This window comes from Schistocerca nitens, chromosome 4 (genome assembly GCF_023898315.1).
Source record: "Schistocerca nitens isolate TAMUIC-IGC-003100 chromosome 4, iqSchNite1.1, whole genome shotgun sequence".
NCBI lineage: Eukaryota > Metazoa > Arthropoda > Insecta > Orthoptera > Acrididae > Schistocerca > Schistocerca nitens.
Window position 1 is genome coordinate 245,785,308 of NC_064617.1, and position 14,910 is coordinate 245,800,217.

Sequence of the window (14,910 nt, forward strand, 5' to 3'; positions counted from 1 at the left end):
ATTCCCTCAGCATCACCCGACTTAATTCGACTTCATTACATTATCCTCGTTTTACTTTTGTTGATGTTCATCTTATATCCTCCTTTCAAGACACTATCCATTCCGTTCAACTGCTCTTCCAAGTCCTTTGCTGTCTCTGACAGAATTACAATGTCATCGGCAAACCTCAAACTTTTTATTTCTTCTCCGTGCATTTTAATACCTACTCCGAATTTTCCTTTTGTTTCCTTCACTGCTTGCTCAATATACAGATTGAATAACATCGGGGAGAGGCTACAACCCTGTCTCACTCCTTTCCCAACCACTGCTTCCCTTTCATGTCCCTCGACTCTTATAACTGCCATCTGGTTTCTGTACAAGTTGTAAATAGCCTTTCGCTCCCTGTATTTTACCCCTGCCACCTTCAGAATTTGAAAGAGAGTATTCCAGTCAACATGGTCAAAAGCTTTCTCTAAGTCTACAAATGCTAGAAACGTAGGTTTGCCTTTCCTTAATCTAGCTTCTAAGATACGTCGTAGGGTCAATATTGCCTCACGTGTTCCTATATTTCTACGGAATCCAAACTGATCTTCTCCGAGGTTGGCTTCTATTAGTTTTTCCATTCGTCTGTAAAGAATTCGTGTTAGTGTTTTGCAGCCGTGACTTATTAAATTGACAGTTCGGTAATTTTCACATCTGTCAACACCTGCTTTCTTTGGGATTGGAATTATTATATTCTTCTTGAAGTCTGAGGGTATTTCGCCTGTCTCATACATCTTGCTCACCAGATGGTAGAGTTTTGTCAGGACTGGCTCTCCCAAGGCTGTCAGTAGTTCTAATGGAATGTTGTCTACTCCCGGGGCCTTGTTTCGACTCAGGTCTCTCAGTGCTCTGTCAAACTCATCACGCAGTATCATATCTCCCATTTCATCTTCATCTACATCCTCTTCCATTTCCATAATATTGTCCTGAAGTACATCGCCCTTGTATAGACCCTCTATATACTCCTTCCACCTTTCTGCTTTCCCTTCTTTGCTTAGAACTGGGTTTCCATCTGAGCTCTTGATATTCATACAAGTGGTTCTCTTTTGTCCAAAGGTCTCTTTAATTTTCCTGTAGGCAGTATCTATCTTACCCCTGGTGAGACAAGCCTCTACATCCTTACATTTGTCCTCTAGCCATTACTGCTTAGCCATTTTGCACTTCCGGTCCATCTCATTTTTGAGACGTTTGTATTCCTTTTTGCCTGCTTCATTTACCGCATTTTTATATTTTCTCCTCTGATCAATTAAGTTCAATATTTCTTCTGTTACCCAAGGATTTCTACTAGCCCTCGTCTTTTTACCTACTTTATCCTCTGCTGCCTTCACTACTTCATCCCTCAAAGCTACCCATTCTTCTTCTGTTGTATTTCTTTCCCCCATTCCTGTCAATTGTTCCCTTATGCTCTCCTTGAAACTCTGTACAACCTCTGGTTCTTTCAGTTTATCCAGGTCCCATCTCCTTAAATTCCCACCTTTTTGCAGTTTCTTCAGTTTTAATCTACAGTTCATAACCAACAGATTGTGGTCAGAGTCCACATCTGTCCCTGGAAATGTCTTACAATTTAAAACCTGGTTCCTAAATCTCTTGTCTTACCATTATATAATCTATCTGAAACCTGTCAGTATCTCCAGGCTTCTTCCATGTATACAACCTTCTTTTATGATTCTTGAACCAAGTGTTGGCTATCATTAAGTTGTGCTCTGTGCAAAATTCTACCAGACGGCTTCCTCTTTCATTTCTTAGCCCCAATCCATATTCACCTACTACGTTTCCTTCTCTTCCTTTTCCTACTACCGAATTCCAGTCACCCATGACTATTAAATTTTCGTCTCCCTTCACTATCTGAATAATTTCTTTTATTTCATCATACAATTCTTCAATTTCTTCGTCATCTGCAGAGCTAGTTGGCATATAAACTTGTACTACTGTGGTAGGCGTGGGCTTCGTGTCTATCTTGGCCACAGTAATGTGTTCACTATGCTGTTTGTAGTAGCTTACCCGCACTCCTATTTTTTTATTCATTATTAAACCTACTCCTGCATTCCCCTGTTTTGATTTTGTATTTATAATCCTGTATTCGCCTGACCAAAAGTCTTGTTCCTCCTGCCACCGAACTTCACTAATTCCCACTACATCAAACTTTAACCAATCCATTTCCCTTTTTAAATTTTCTAACCTACCTGCCCGATTAAGGGATCTGACATTCCACGCTCCGATCCGTAGAACGCCAGTTTTCTTTCCCCTGATAACGACGTCCTCCTGAGTAGTCCCCACCCACAGATCCGAATTGGGGACTATTTTACCTCCGGAATATTTTACCCAAGAGGACGCCATCATCATTTAACCATACAGTAAAGCTGCATGTCCTCGGGAAAAATTACGGCTGTAGTTTCCCCTTGCTTTCAGCCGTTCGCAGTACCAGCACAGCAAGGCTGTTTTGGTTAGTGTTACAAGGCCAGATCAGTCAATCATCCAGACTGTTGCCCCTGCAACTACTGAAAAGGCTGCTGCCCCTCTTCAGGAACCACACGTTTGTCTGGCCTCTCAACAGATACCCCTCCGTTGTGGTTGCACCTACGATACGGCTATCTCTATCGCTGAGGCACGCAAGCCTCCCCACCAATGGCAAGGTACATGGTTCATGGGGGGGCATGTTTTATGGAAGGAATTAAAATTGCTGTTAATGTCCTTTTCTTCATACACCTCTGTCCAGTCCTCAGTCCTTAATAGTTAATTAAAAAGCTTTACATTTTTATCATTAAATTGCCTTTGCATTGCAATTTTTTATAGGACATTGCGTTTTGTAGTTTAAATTCACTGTTAACATCTGGGCTTTGTGGTCCCTGTAACCTGTGTTAATGATTTCATTTGACTTGTAGTGCTTATCTAAATTTATGAAACAGATTTAATTGCTATGAAATGTAGGGAATACATTGTAGAACCACTTGAAATGTGGGGAATACATTGTAGGAGCACAAACTCATATGTAGTATGAGGGCAGTTTGAAAAGTTCTTGTTATCACCACAAGAGATCAGTGCTAGCACAACAAGTTGTTCACATGATATTCACTGGACTGTTGCCTATAAACACGTGCTACGTCAGTGCTCTTGGAAGAGAGCTGTGGCATTGACATGGCTCGGTTGTTGTTCCTGCGTAGTGATTTGCGAAGATGGAAAAAAATCAAGATTCGAACAGTGATTAAGTATTTCGTTAGGAAAGGTACAAAAGCAAAGAACATTCATGTTGATTTCCAGAATACACTGGGGGACTCTGTTCCTTCATATTCAACTGTTGCCAAGTGGACAAATGAATTTAAATTTGGACAGGAGAGCTTAGATGATGATCTGCGCAGTGATCGACCAAGATGTGTCACTACTCCAGAAATCATTGCAAATGTGCACAAAATGGTCATGGAGCATCGCCGATTGAAAGTGCATGAAATTGCTCATGCTTGCCAGATGTCATCTGAAAGGGTATATCAAATTTTAACTGAAGAATTAGAAATGAAAAAAATATGTGATATGCGTGCCACAACTCTTGATGTGTGCCTGCACACATGTGCCATTGCTGTTGCAAAATTACATGAACTAAGGTATGAAATGTTGCTACATCCGCCTTATTCACCTGGAATGGCTCTGTCAGACTTCCATCTCTTTCCAAAACTGAAAATTTTTCTTGGTGGATGAAGATTCACTTCAGATGAAGAACTGATAGCCAGAGTTGACACCTATTTTGCAGGCCGGGAGGAAATTCATTTTCGGGCTCAGTCATGGGGCACATACTGTTTATGCTATATATTGATGACCTAAACATGAAGCTCACTTTGGGGCATACTACATTATTTGCTGATGACACACGTATTCATGTAATAGGTTCAGACAACTCTGACCATGACCAGAATATTAAACCATTTATGTCATCAGTGAGTGAGTGGTTCAGTGAGAACAATCTCATTATAGACATACAAAAAACAACTCACATTAGTTTCAGCCTCTCATCTCAAAAATGAGAAATCCATGGCATGCTCCTAAACAACCAAGAGCTGTCCAGCATTAGCTGCATTAAGTTTCTTGGCATACGGCTTGGAGAAAATCTTAAATGGAACATTCATGTCAACTATATTTCAAATAAGCTGTCAACTGGGTTTTATACTCTAAGGGTACACTGAAAATCAGTCACCAAATTAGCCCTTATACAAGTATATTATTCTTACTTTGGAATCATATTTTTTGAGAACTCACCCTGCAGCAGAAATATCTTCAAAATGCAAAAAAAGGTAATATGTTAATATGCAACATGAGCTAAATAAAGACAGCTCATTAATATTAAATGAATACATTCATAACTATGAAACAATACAGCAGTCAGACCTATATATGATTCTTTCGAGAGCAACTGGCTACCAGAAAAGTGTCCTAATTGTTGGGATACTGATGTATAATATTATAGCAGATGGAAATTTATAAAACAGAAATGCCAAGAGCTTTCACATGTAAATTTTAAAAAAAATTCTTTTAGAGCAGAACTTTTACACAGTAAATGATATTTTTTTTAAAGTCTTATAAACATATAAATATTAACTAATTTCTTAATAAAAGATCACTTATGCCTGATAATTATATACATTATGTAATGTACTGGTCTCGATTGATTCCTATTTTCCTCCCACCATGTTCCATTGCATTTCATAGTATTGTAAAAAGAAGTTACAACCCACCTAACAAGTGAAAGTTCAATGTGATGTCCGTTACCTTATTATAATATTGTACAGTATTTCATGTAATAAATTAAAACCATAACAAATAAATTGTAAAAAATTGAGTTATCCAATATATCCAATTGACTTATCCAATATCATATCTACAAACTGTACAATATTGTGATTTCTTGTGCCAATCACATACAATACAATATAATGAATATGTAAACTTGAACTAAGATAAATCAACTTTTTCCAAAATGGTTTTATATTGTCAGTTTGCACATTGTGACATGTGAGGCTTAGAACTGTGATACCTACAGATTTAATGAGTTCAGTGGATCCATTTATAACAAAAGTAATTTAATGGAGTTAAAAAATGAGCTGTAGTAATGAGTCTTGAGACATGTACATGAGATCATCACCACTTTGAATTTCACTGGTATTCTAAAATTTTGGCTCTACATTTTCCTTAACGTACCAATCACTGTTACAGGAAGAAGAGGTTTCAGAGCAGCCAGAATAACCTGTAGCAAGCAACAGAAAGTTTGACCAGTACACTCAAGTATTCATCCAGTAAGGTACTGCAAAATTTAAGGGGGAATACATCAGTAGCAGTCAGTGAGCTGTGTTATTCTGTGGATGGTGTGATATTACAAGTACCACAGAGTGATCAGTCAGCAATAAATGATAAATGATAGCACTAAAATAGCCAATATATTTAACAATATTATGAAAAGAAACTATTCACCATATAGCAGAAATGCTGTCACAGAAAGGCTTAACAAAAAGACCGTCAGAAAATGAGCTCTCAGCCAATAAGGCCTTTGTCAAAAGTAGATAACACACACACACACTCCCTGGCAGCTGGAGCTAGACTGTGAACAACAGCGTGTTATGGGAGAGGTAATTGGGAGGGGGTAAGGAGGAGGCCATGTTGGGGAGAGGGAACGACAGCAGGGTAGGGGTGGGGGATGGTAAAGTGCTTCTGGGAGTGTGCAGGGGTGAGGTGGAGAGTAAGGGCAGCTAGGTAAAGTTGGGAGGTTAAATGGGGGGTTGGAGGGAGAGGGTGGGGGTAGCAGATAAGGAGAGAAGTAAAAAGACTGGGTGTCAGTGGAATAGAGGACTGTGGTAGTACTGGAATGGGATCAGGGAAGGGGCTGGATGGGTAAGAACAGAGGTTGAAGCCAACTGCCACGATCCACCTCCATTGTCCCAAATCACTCCCTGTTAATTTTCCAGAATTTCTTAATCTCAAACCTTGCCTCATCATCATTCCCCAAATCCCTCAATATGCCAACTAACCTTACACCCACAGAAATATCCACTATCCATCACCTAAAAACTGATCCCGACCTTATAATCCTACCTGCTGAGAACGGCTATACCACTGTTGCTTTGAACCGCAAGAATTACCTGGCGGAAGGACTCCACCAGCTGTCAGATTCATCCACCCACAAACCCTGCCACAGTGATCCCATTCCAGAAATCCAGCAGGGTCTCTAGTCTCTCCTCAAATCCTTAAGTCCATCCCAGAACCTCTCCCCAGTGTCCATCTCTCTCCTCACCGCACTCCTACCTTCTACATGCTTCCTAAAGACCATGAACTCAACCACCCAGGACACCACACTGTGGATGGTTTCTGTGCCCCCACTGATAGAATCTCTGCTCTTGTAGATCAACACCTTCAGCACAACCTATCCTCCTATATAAAAGGTACCAACCATTTCCTCCACTGACTTCTCACAGTTGCTGTTCCTTTACCACAGTGTGCCCTGCTCGTCACTATGATGTCACCTCCCTTTACACTAACATCCCTAATGCCCATGGCCTTACTGCTGTTGAACATTACCTTTCCCAGTGCCTGATGGACTCCAAACCAACAACCTCCTTCCTAGTCGCCATTAATAACTATATCCTCACTCACAATTACTTCTCCTTTGAAGACATTACCTGCAAACAACTCCGGGATACAGCCACGGACATCTGCATGGTACCATCCTATGCCACACCGTTCACGGGCCATCTAAAGGAATTGTTCCCAAACATCCAGAAACCCAAACCCCTCACCTGGTTCAAATTCATTGTTGACATCTTCGTGATCTGGGTTGAGGGTGTGAGTACACCCTCTCTCCATTTCTCCACCTCAAAGATGGCTACATCAGTATCTCTGTCCATATCAAACCTACCAACCACCAGAAATACCTCCACTTTGACAGCTGTCACCCATTCCATGCCAAGAAGTCCCTTCCATACAGCCTAGCTACATGTCGCCATCACATCTGCAGTGACGGGACATCCCTCTCGAAATATACTGAGGATCTCACTGGGGCCTTTGCAGATGGTAATTACCCTCCCCCTCTTGTACAAAAGCAGATCACCTGTGCGTTATCTTTACAGTCAGCCACTACCTCCCAAAGTCCCACTGTCCAGCCACAGAGGAACATTCCCCTCGAGATCAGTACCACCCAAGACTGGAGCAGCTGAATTACATTCTCTGCTGGGGTTTTGACTACCTTTTGCTTTGGGGTATTCCACTGCCCACTGAACCTACATAATATCCTCGTCCATCCCTACACAACCTCTGCTCCTAACGCCTTGCCTCTTGGCTCATATCCCTGTAAAAGAACTAGATGCAAGGCCTGTCCCATACATTCTCCCACCACCGCCTACTCCAGTCTGGTCACAAACATCACCTATCCCATCAAAGGCAGGGCTACCTGAGAACCAGTCATGTGACCTACAACTACACTGCAACTACTGTTCTACATTCTATGTGGGCATGACAACCAACAAGCTGTCTGTCTGCATGAATGGCTACTGACAAACTGTGGCCAAGAAACAACTGGACCACACTGTTGATGAGCATGCCACCCAACACTATGTTCTTCATTTCAATGACTGCTTCACAGCCTGTGTGGTCTGGATACTTCCTACCAGCATCAGCTTTTCTAAATTGAGCAGGTGGGAACTCCCCCTGCAATATACAAGGTGTAAAACTTTGCTTCCGCTGTTTGCCGATAGGTGGCAAGAACGGTAAGTAGCAGTCAAAAGAAACAGATCGCAAATGTCAGGCAGTTAGCTTGGACCTCGGTCACCATAACCTCATTCAAACATTAGTCGATTTCTGTCTGCATCATAAAGTTTTTCTTGATTGAAAATGTCAGTTTACGAGCCTATTTCTCATCATTTGCAGGAGGTGTTATTGTTTTATTTCAATCTGAAAAAAAACAAAGGCTGAGTCTCATCAAATGCTCTCAAGTACAAATGGTAAGGATGCTATTAGTGAAAGAATGTGTCACGAGTGGTTTCAACGCTTCAAGAATGGTGATTTTAACATCGTAGCCCGGCATAGTGGTGGAAGAGAGAATGTTTTCGAAGATGCGTGTAAGGTGTGTGTGTGTGTGTGTGTGTGTGTGTGTGTGTGTGTGTGTGTGTGTGTGTCTATTACTGACAAAGGCCTTGGGCAAAAAGTCACTTTCCGACAGTCTTTTTGTTGTGCCTTTCTGCGGCAGTATCTCTGCTATATGGCTAGTAGCAACTATCCTTTTCATAATATTGGTATATTGATAGAGTCTATCCTGGATTTTCCATTGTTTAATACACTTAATATTCCAAATAAGCAGACAACTGATGTGATCAGTTCCAGTGATAAATCAATAGCGTACATGCAAGGAGAAATGCCTCATATGTAGAGGCAAATCACAATTATTCCATGCTCTTGCAAAGAAATTTGTGATACACTCCCTCAGAACCAAAAACTGAAAATAGTTGACAATATTTCAAGTAAAATACTAAAATCACAATGTATTCAGTTACATATGCAGTGCACCACTATCATGTGGGATAATTCCAGGTAGACTGAAATATGCTATTGTAAGACCACTTCACAAGAAAGGTAGTACAACAGATATTAATAATCACTGGCTAATTTCACTACTTACCTCCTCCTCAAAGATACTGCAAAAGAGTAACTACATAAGAAACATGACACACCCTAGGGTGTAGATAGAAGGCTGCTGCAGTACAGCTGAAACATCAGACATTTTATTAGCATCTTGTAACATAATGTGGCACTATACTCAGCAGAACACGTGGCTTCTCCACAACACATGCTGTCTGGACCCCTGCCTCAATATCAAATTCTAAAAATTACATACATGGGAGTTGTCCTAGCAACATATTCTGCAAATCTCTAATGCTCCAGGCCTCAGTCTCCTCTAGCCCCCATTCCAGATGCATGTCCACATCTCCCCCCAGGACTCCAACATCACTCATACCACATCCACACTCTCCTCTCACAGACTTCTCCTTCCTGTGTTTTACTTCCCCATCCTAATCAATTCCTCTTCATAATTGTGCATTGTGCCCAACTGTCCCTTCCTGAGCCAGAATGAGCTCACTGATGCCACATTCCTATCCTGTGCAGCTGGTGCCTCTCTCCCTCTCAGCTGCCAACCACCTTCACCAACCATCACCCCTCCTTCCCCCCCCCCTCCCCCCCAATCATAACTTTTTTCTCCCTTTGCCCACTCGACTCTGTTCCCCAACTGAGCTGTCGCACTGGCCCAATGAAGTCATCTGGGATAATGCAGCCATACACGTGTGTGTGTGTTTTGTGTACTTTATAGCTCTGAATAAGGATTTATCAAATTTAGCAATGTTCTCAGCATTGTGCCTGTAAACAATTCAGCTCCTAACTACTCAACAAGCATTACCTCTAACCATTAAATTAAAAGAGTAGTGTTTTATAGCCAGCAACATCACTACAGCACAATTAGAATCAGTCAGCTCATATAAATAACTAGGTGTAGCAATGTCTCAGAGGTTGGTCGGTTGGTTAATTAGTTAGCTGTATGTTCCATGGATCATCTTGCACAATAGATCATAATGATATGGAATGAGTCATTTTACATTCACACTGCAAATTAATTTGTATGAATGGTTATATTCTGAACATTTCCAAGTTATTTTCATTTTTTGTTTCAAAAAGAAAAAATATATACAGATGTGAGTTAGTAATGCCTACCCACCATCTTTTACACATTACAGTAATGAAAATTACTCTACGGAGCTGTCAGCAAGAAATTTTCTCAGCTTGTTCTCAAGTTTTACTTTTCTGTCTGTCGAACATTTTACATCACTGGGCAAGTGATCAAAATTTTTTGTTGCAGCACTGTGTGCCCTTTTTGTGCTAAAGACAACCTTAATGTGGAGTAATGAACATCATTTTTCATGTTGGTATTTTAATTATGTATTGAACTATAGTGGATTATTTACAACAAACTTCACAAGGGAATAAATATACTGTGAGGCAGTAGCCAGAATGTCCAACTCCTTAAAAAATATCTACAAGATGACTGTGAGTGAGCACCACATACTATTCTTACAGCATGCTTTTGCACAATAAAGACTTTCTTTCTCAGTTACCTCAGAACATTATCCCACAAGACATTATTGAAAGAAAATATGCAAACTATGTCAAGTTACCGTTTTGTCTCTCCCCTAGATATGCTATGATTCTAAGTGGACATGTGGCTGAACTTACGAGTTGCAAAATGTGGTTTTTTTCAGTTTAAATTCTCATCAATATGGACCCTTAAGAATTTTGAAGTTTCCATCCTATTTTTGATTTCCTCACCATGTGTTACACTTATCTTTGGCATGGTACCCATAGATGTGCAGAATTGAATATGTTGTGAATTTTGAAAATTGAGGGTGAGATAATTCTCAAAAAACAGTCAATGAGACTTTTAAGAACATTGTTTACCACTTCTTCTGTTTTTGTATGTATACTTGAACTTATTACATTAGTGTCATCTGCAAAAAGAACTAATTCTGCTTGTTGTACATTAGACAGAAGATCATTTACATAGATGAGCAACAGTAGTGGATCTGAGGTTGAACCTTGCAGAACCCCATACATGATTTCTTCCTAATCATAACTGAGCCCCTGGATTACATTGCTTGAATTACTAAGTAAAACTTTCTGCATTTTTTTGTCAGATATCACATTATCCATTGGGTGGCTATACCATCAATCCCATATGAAATGGAAAAATTGTATGGGCTCAGGAGTAGGTAAAGTAGGTGGCAAACTTTGGGAAAAGTAGGATGCTGGGAAAATACTATCACTCTGCAAAGTGACTGCTTACAAAACATTCCTACAGATCAGCCTAAAATGTTCCTGAAGAGTGTGGGACCCATGTTAAATATAAATAAAAGAGGATACTGAATGGTAACAAAGAAGAGCAGCATGATTAGTCACAAATTTGTTTGGTCCATGTGAGAGACAGAGAAAGATAATCACCAAATAGTGGAAAACCTGGCTGGCAGACACCTGACCATGCCTAATAACTATCCTGTGATACTACTTACAAAATTTCAATAACCAGTATTAAATAAGGAATCTTAAAACATACTACAGTCTTCTTCAACTCACTCCTGTGGGCACTACAAAGGCAAAATTATATTGCCTAATTTCAGCAAAAACAGAGGCATTTAAGCAGTCATTTTTCCCGTGCTCCACATGTGAATGAAACAAGAAAGCCAAATATATGATACAATAGGAAGTGATTTTTTTAAGGATATGGTAGAGGTAGAGAGAGAGAGAGAGAGAGAGAGAGAGAGAGAGAGAGAGAGAGTTTTCTGAGAGACTGCTTACCATGAAAGTCAACTCTCCTCTACACGTGCATGCTATTAGAATGGGTCTGGCAGCTTAAAGAAAATTAACTGCATGCCTAGTTATCTGTGAGGAACATTAAAATTAATGACATAACTAACTGTAACTTAACTCCATTTCATCAACTGAAGGCTTTCATGTTTAATATAAACAGAGGACCTCTCTTAACTAGGTTTCTTAATTCAGATTAAATGTAGACAATGTTGGTACATTATTTCATAATATTCTTTCAACATCGTATGCCTGTGTCCCAGTTCTTTGCACTTGAGTGCAAATTAGCTGTAGTATCTCTCACTGCTGCAATACCAGACCTGTCTGTTGTTCATGTGGGTCTAATCAGTCAAGCCATGTGGGTCCAAGGTTATTTGCCTGCTACTACTCTGCTGATTTATTATTGTTAAGTGTGTGCCCTGGGGATACAGTACAGAAAACATATGTTGGTGCAGCACAATATGAAACTTCTAAGCATCATTTTGATATGTGTTATATTTCACAGGACTACAGAAGAAGTACAAACAGGGGAAAAACTACAGAGAGGTATGTGAATTCACCACGTTTTCTTACAAATATTAACCACTTTTCCAAACTAAATATTGTCAGTAAGCACAATCTTGTACAAATTAATGCATTTTGTGTGGCAAATCTAAAATATTAATGGCATTTTCTTCATACAAAAAACCTTTTATGTTAGTTATGCTGCCGTAACCTAGAGCAGAATTTTTTTAAATTAATCTTTCTTACACAACTTTGTTTTTGTTGCCTTTGTACTGAACAGAACCTTGTAGAGACAATATTTCATAATAGCTACAGTTTCATTAATGTACCACGTGTCTTACTTGCTGGATATTGTAACGTGTTACTGTAGCTGTTCTTTCTTCTTGAGAAAGAAGGCAATGATTCAACCTATGTTAGTATACTCTAGAATATACATTTGAATGCTACTAGTTCCAGTAGACTTCATCAATATTGCGGGAAATTCATAACTGGATGAGGAATCGGAGGAGAAGATTCCATAACCCCTCCCAAAATCAAAGCAGCGTTAAAGGAAGTTTTCAGGTCCATAAACTGAGAAAACAAAGAAGGCATACATAATAACAGGACATGTCTGAACCACCTTCGCTTTGTTGTGACATTGTATTGTTTGCCTCAATTGCAGTTAAACTTCAACAACTAATGGAAAAGTAAAGAAATCTGGAAGCAGGGCTGAAAATTAGTTATAACGTGACATATTAAAAAGGAGATAGTATAAATTAACAATGAAGATACAGAACCAATCGAGGAGTCTTGTGTTTCAGCCAGTTCAGGACAGCATCTTGATGGGCAGGTAATGAGATACACTAAAGAGTAAAAATAGCCTGCTGTACTTTTGGTACACTAAATAGGATTTTCAAAAATGAGCTTCTGATGTGTTTGAACACCAGCTTCCATTCAGGGTGTATTGGTAGTTTTGACTTTTGACTTATCTGACAGTAAGACATGAAAGCGAAAACCATTCAAAAACTGCAGGATCCTCAGTAAGCACTGGAGATATGCATGTTGGTAATTACTATGAATGACACAGTATTAAAGCAAATGGATGATGGAAGAGTTTGGAGAGGAAGACATAATTGTGAATATATTGAAAATGAAACAGAAGTTATCATGTCATGTAGCTAGTGGATGAATGGAGTATATGGGCCAGAAAAGTTCTTTGGTCAATTCAAAGAAGTAAGAAAACTGAGATGAAGAGCCAAATGGAAGAGACCCATGACATATATGATATATACATAAGCCTAATGGATGCGTATAGCTGAAGACTTGAATGCTCGAGAACATACAGAAAAGGCCTTTACCCAACAGCAGATATCAAATGGGTGGCAATGATAATACAAAATATGGTTAAACGTATCCAGTAACTTTTGGTTACAGTTTAGTCTTCAGTTCACTGTTGTACACCAAACTAAGCACTCTTGGTCATAAGAACTCAGTGACTGTTTCACATAATTCTTGAATACACTTACAGGAATGAATGTGGACAGTCACTACTTCTTGTACAGTTAACATAATGAGCATATGTAAAAAGTTGGACGTTCAGGTTTCCATCTTGCATCTTTTCAGAGAGTTAAAATACACATAGCTATATTCTCATCATGATGTGATTCAGCTGGGTACTCCTTGTAACTTTAAAATGTCATTGAAATTATTTTGCTGTTATCACATAAAAGATCCCAATATGCTTTCACTTATTTTTAACTCTTACAGATTTGCAAGGGCGAATGCTGTGGATGCCTGTCTGCAGTGAAATCTACCGGCAACTGAGGCTTGACTCCATTTTCTGCAACATTCTTTGTCTTAAAGGAGGCTTCAACAGAACATCAGAATGCAGTGAAGGATATTGCATTTGTTATGCATGAAAATATAGTATCAATGGAAACAACTGAGTTATATCTCTGCAACGTGAAATAAACTGTTATACATATCCTCCTCTATTTTGGTTTCTTGCACGGTAACACGTCAATGGATTACTTTGCAACATGTCTTAACTCCAGAACAAAAAATTATGTGTAAGATATAGTTATTATACATGAAACATTATTATGAATGTTTCTGGGTTAGAAGACAACATATTCAAGTGTATTTTACCAATACAAATATTTTTGCTCTTTTTTTTTCATTTTTCTCTCCTATGTAAAAGTTTTCTCTCTTCCCCTTATCCAAAATCCCCTGTGACTGAATTATTACTGAATTTCACCTCCTGAAAATCAGATTTTATTAACATTGTGATCTTGTATACCAACCCATAAGAGGCGTATCAGTGAGTTACACTGTTATGCAGAAACACTTCTCTTTCATTGTTGACCAGCTGTGTAGGTAATTTGGATTATATAGTAAGATAGAAGATATGTTCAAATACCACAGAGCATCTTTTTCTGGTGATAAATATTATTTCCACCTCTAGTATATCTCTGCACAACCGACAATAGCTAAGCCAAGTTTGGTACAGATTACATTTGAAAGAGCAAGTATGTAAGTTAGGGACAGGCTAGGAGGCAGGTAAGAACACATTGTCATTTTCCTAATCTATCACTTATAGACTAAAACCTATATTTTCATTTTCTCATCAGATTTCTACTTTTCATAGTGTTCACAAAGCAGAATGTATATCATTGGCAGTAATGTGAGTAAAACAAATGAAAAATACTTGAGTGTTGGATAAAAGACAAACAGTACACAGAAAGTATTAGGAGCAGTGGTAGTGAAATAGGAAGTTGATATTCTGCTACATAGGGATCATGAATGACAGAAATATTACTAATAAAGACCAAGCACTCTGTCTTAGGAAATAACAGTGAGCATCCTGTAAAAACAAAGTTTCAGCCCAAGGCCACTCATGTTTTAGCATTACAGGTTTCAGTTTATTTCAAGATTTCGTCATCAGGTGATTTTACTGTGTTACATAGTGACTTGTCAACTGAAGTGATCTGAAGAGGCACTAACAATGTAAGTGTATCTGTGCTCTGATTG

The 14,910-nt window shown here is 39.1% G+C and overlaps 1 protein-coding gene across 2 annotated transcripts in view; it reads left to right on the forward strand.

Moving 5' to 3' along the window:
* Positions 1-13,931, forward strand: part of LOC126251577 (ribonuclease 3) — a 271,056-nt gene extending 257,125 nt beyond the window's left edge. Inside the window, exons 23-24 of one of the 2 annotated variants that reach the window (XM_049952103.1) lie at positions 11,903-11,943; positions 13,648-13,931. The gene's annotated coding sequence lies outside the window, so the exon portion shown is untranslated. The remainder of the gene's footprint in view (positions 1-11,902; positions 11,944-13,647) is intronic. The other variant, XM_049952104.1, reaches the window with a different exon arrangement.
* Positions 13,932-14,910: the final 979 nt, after the last annotated feature.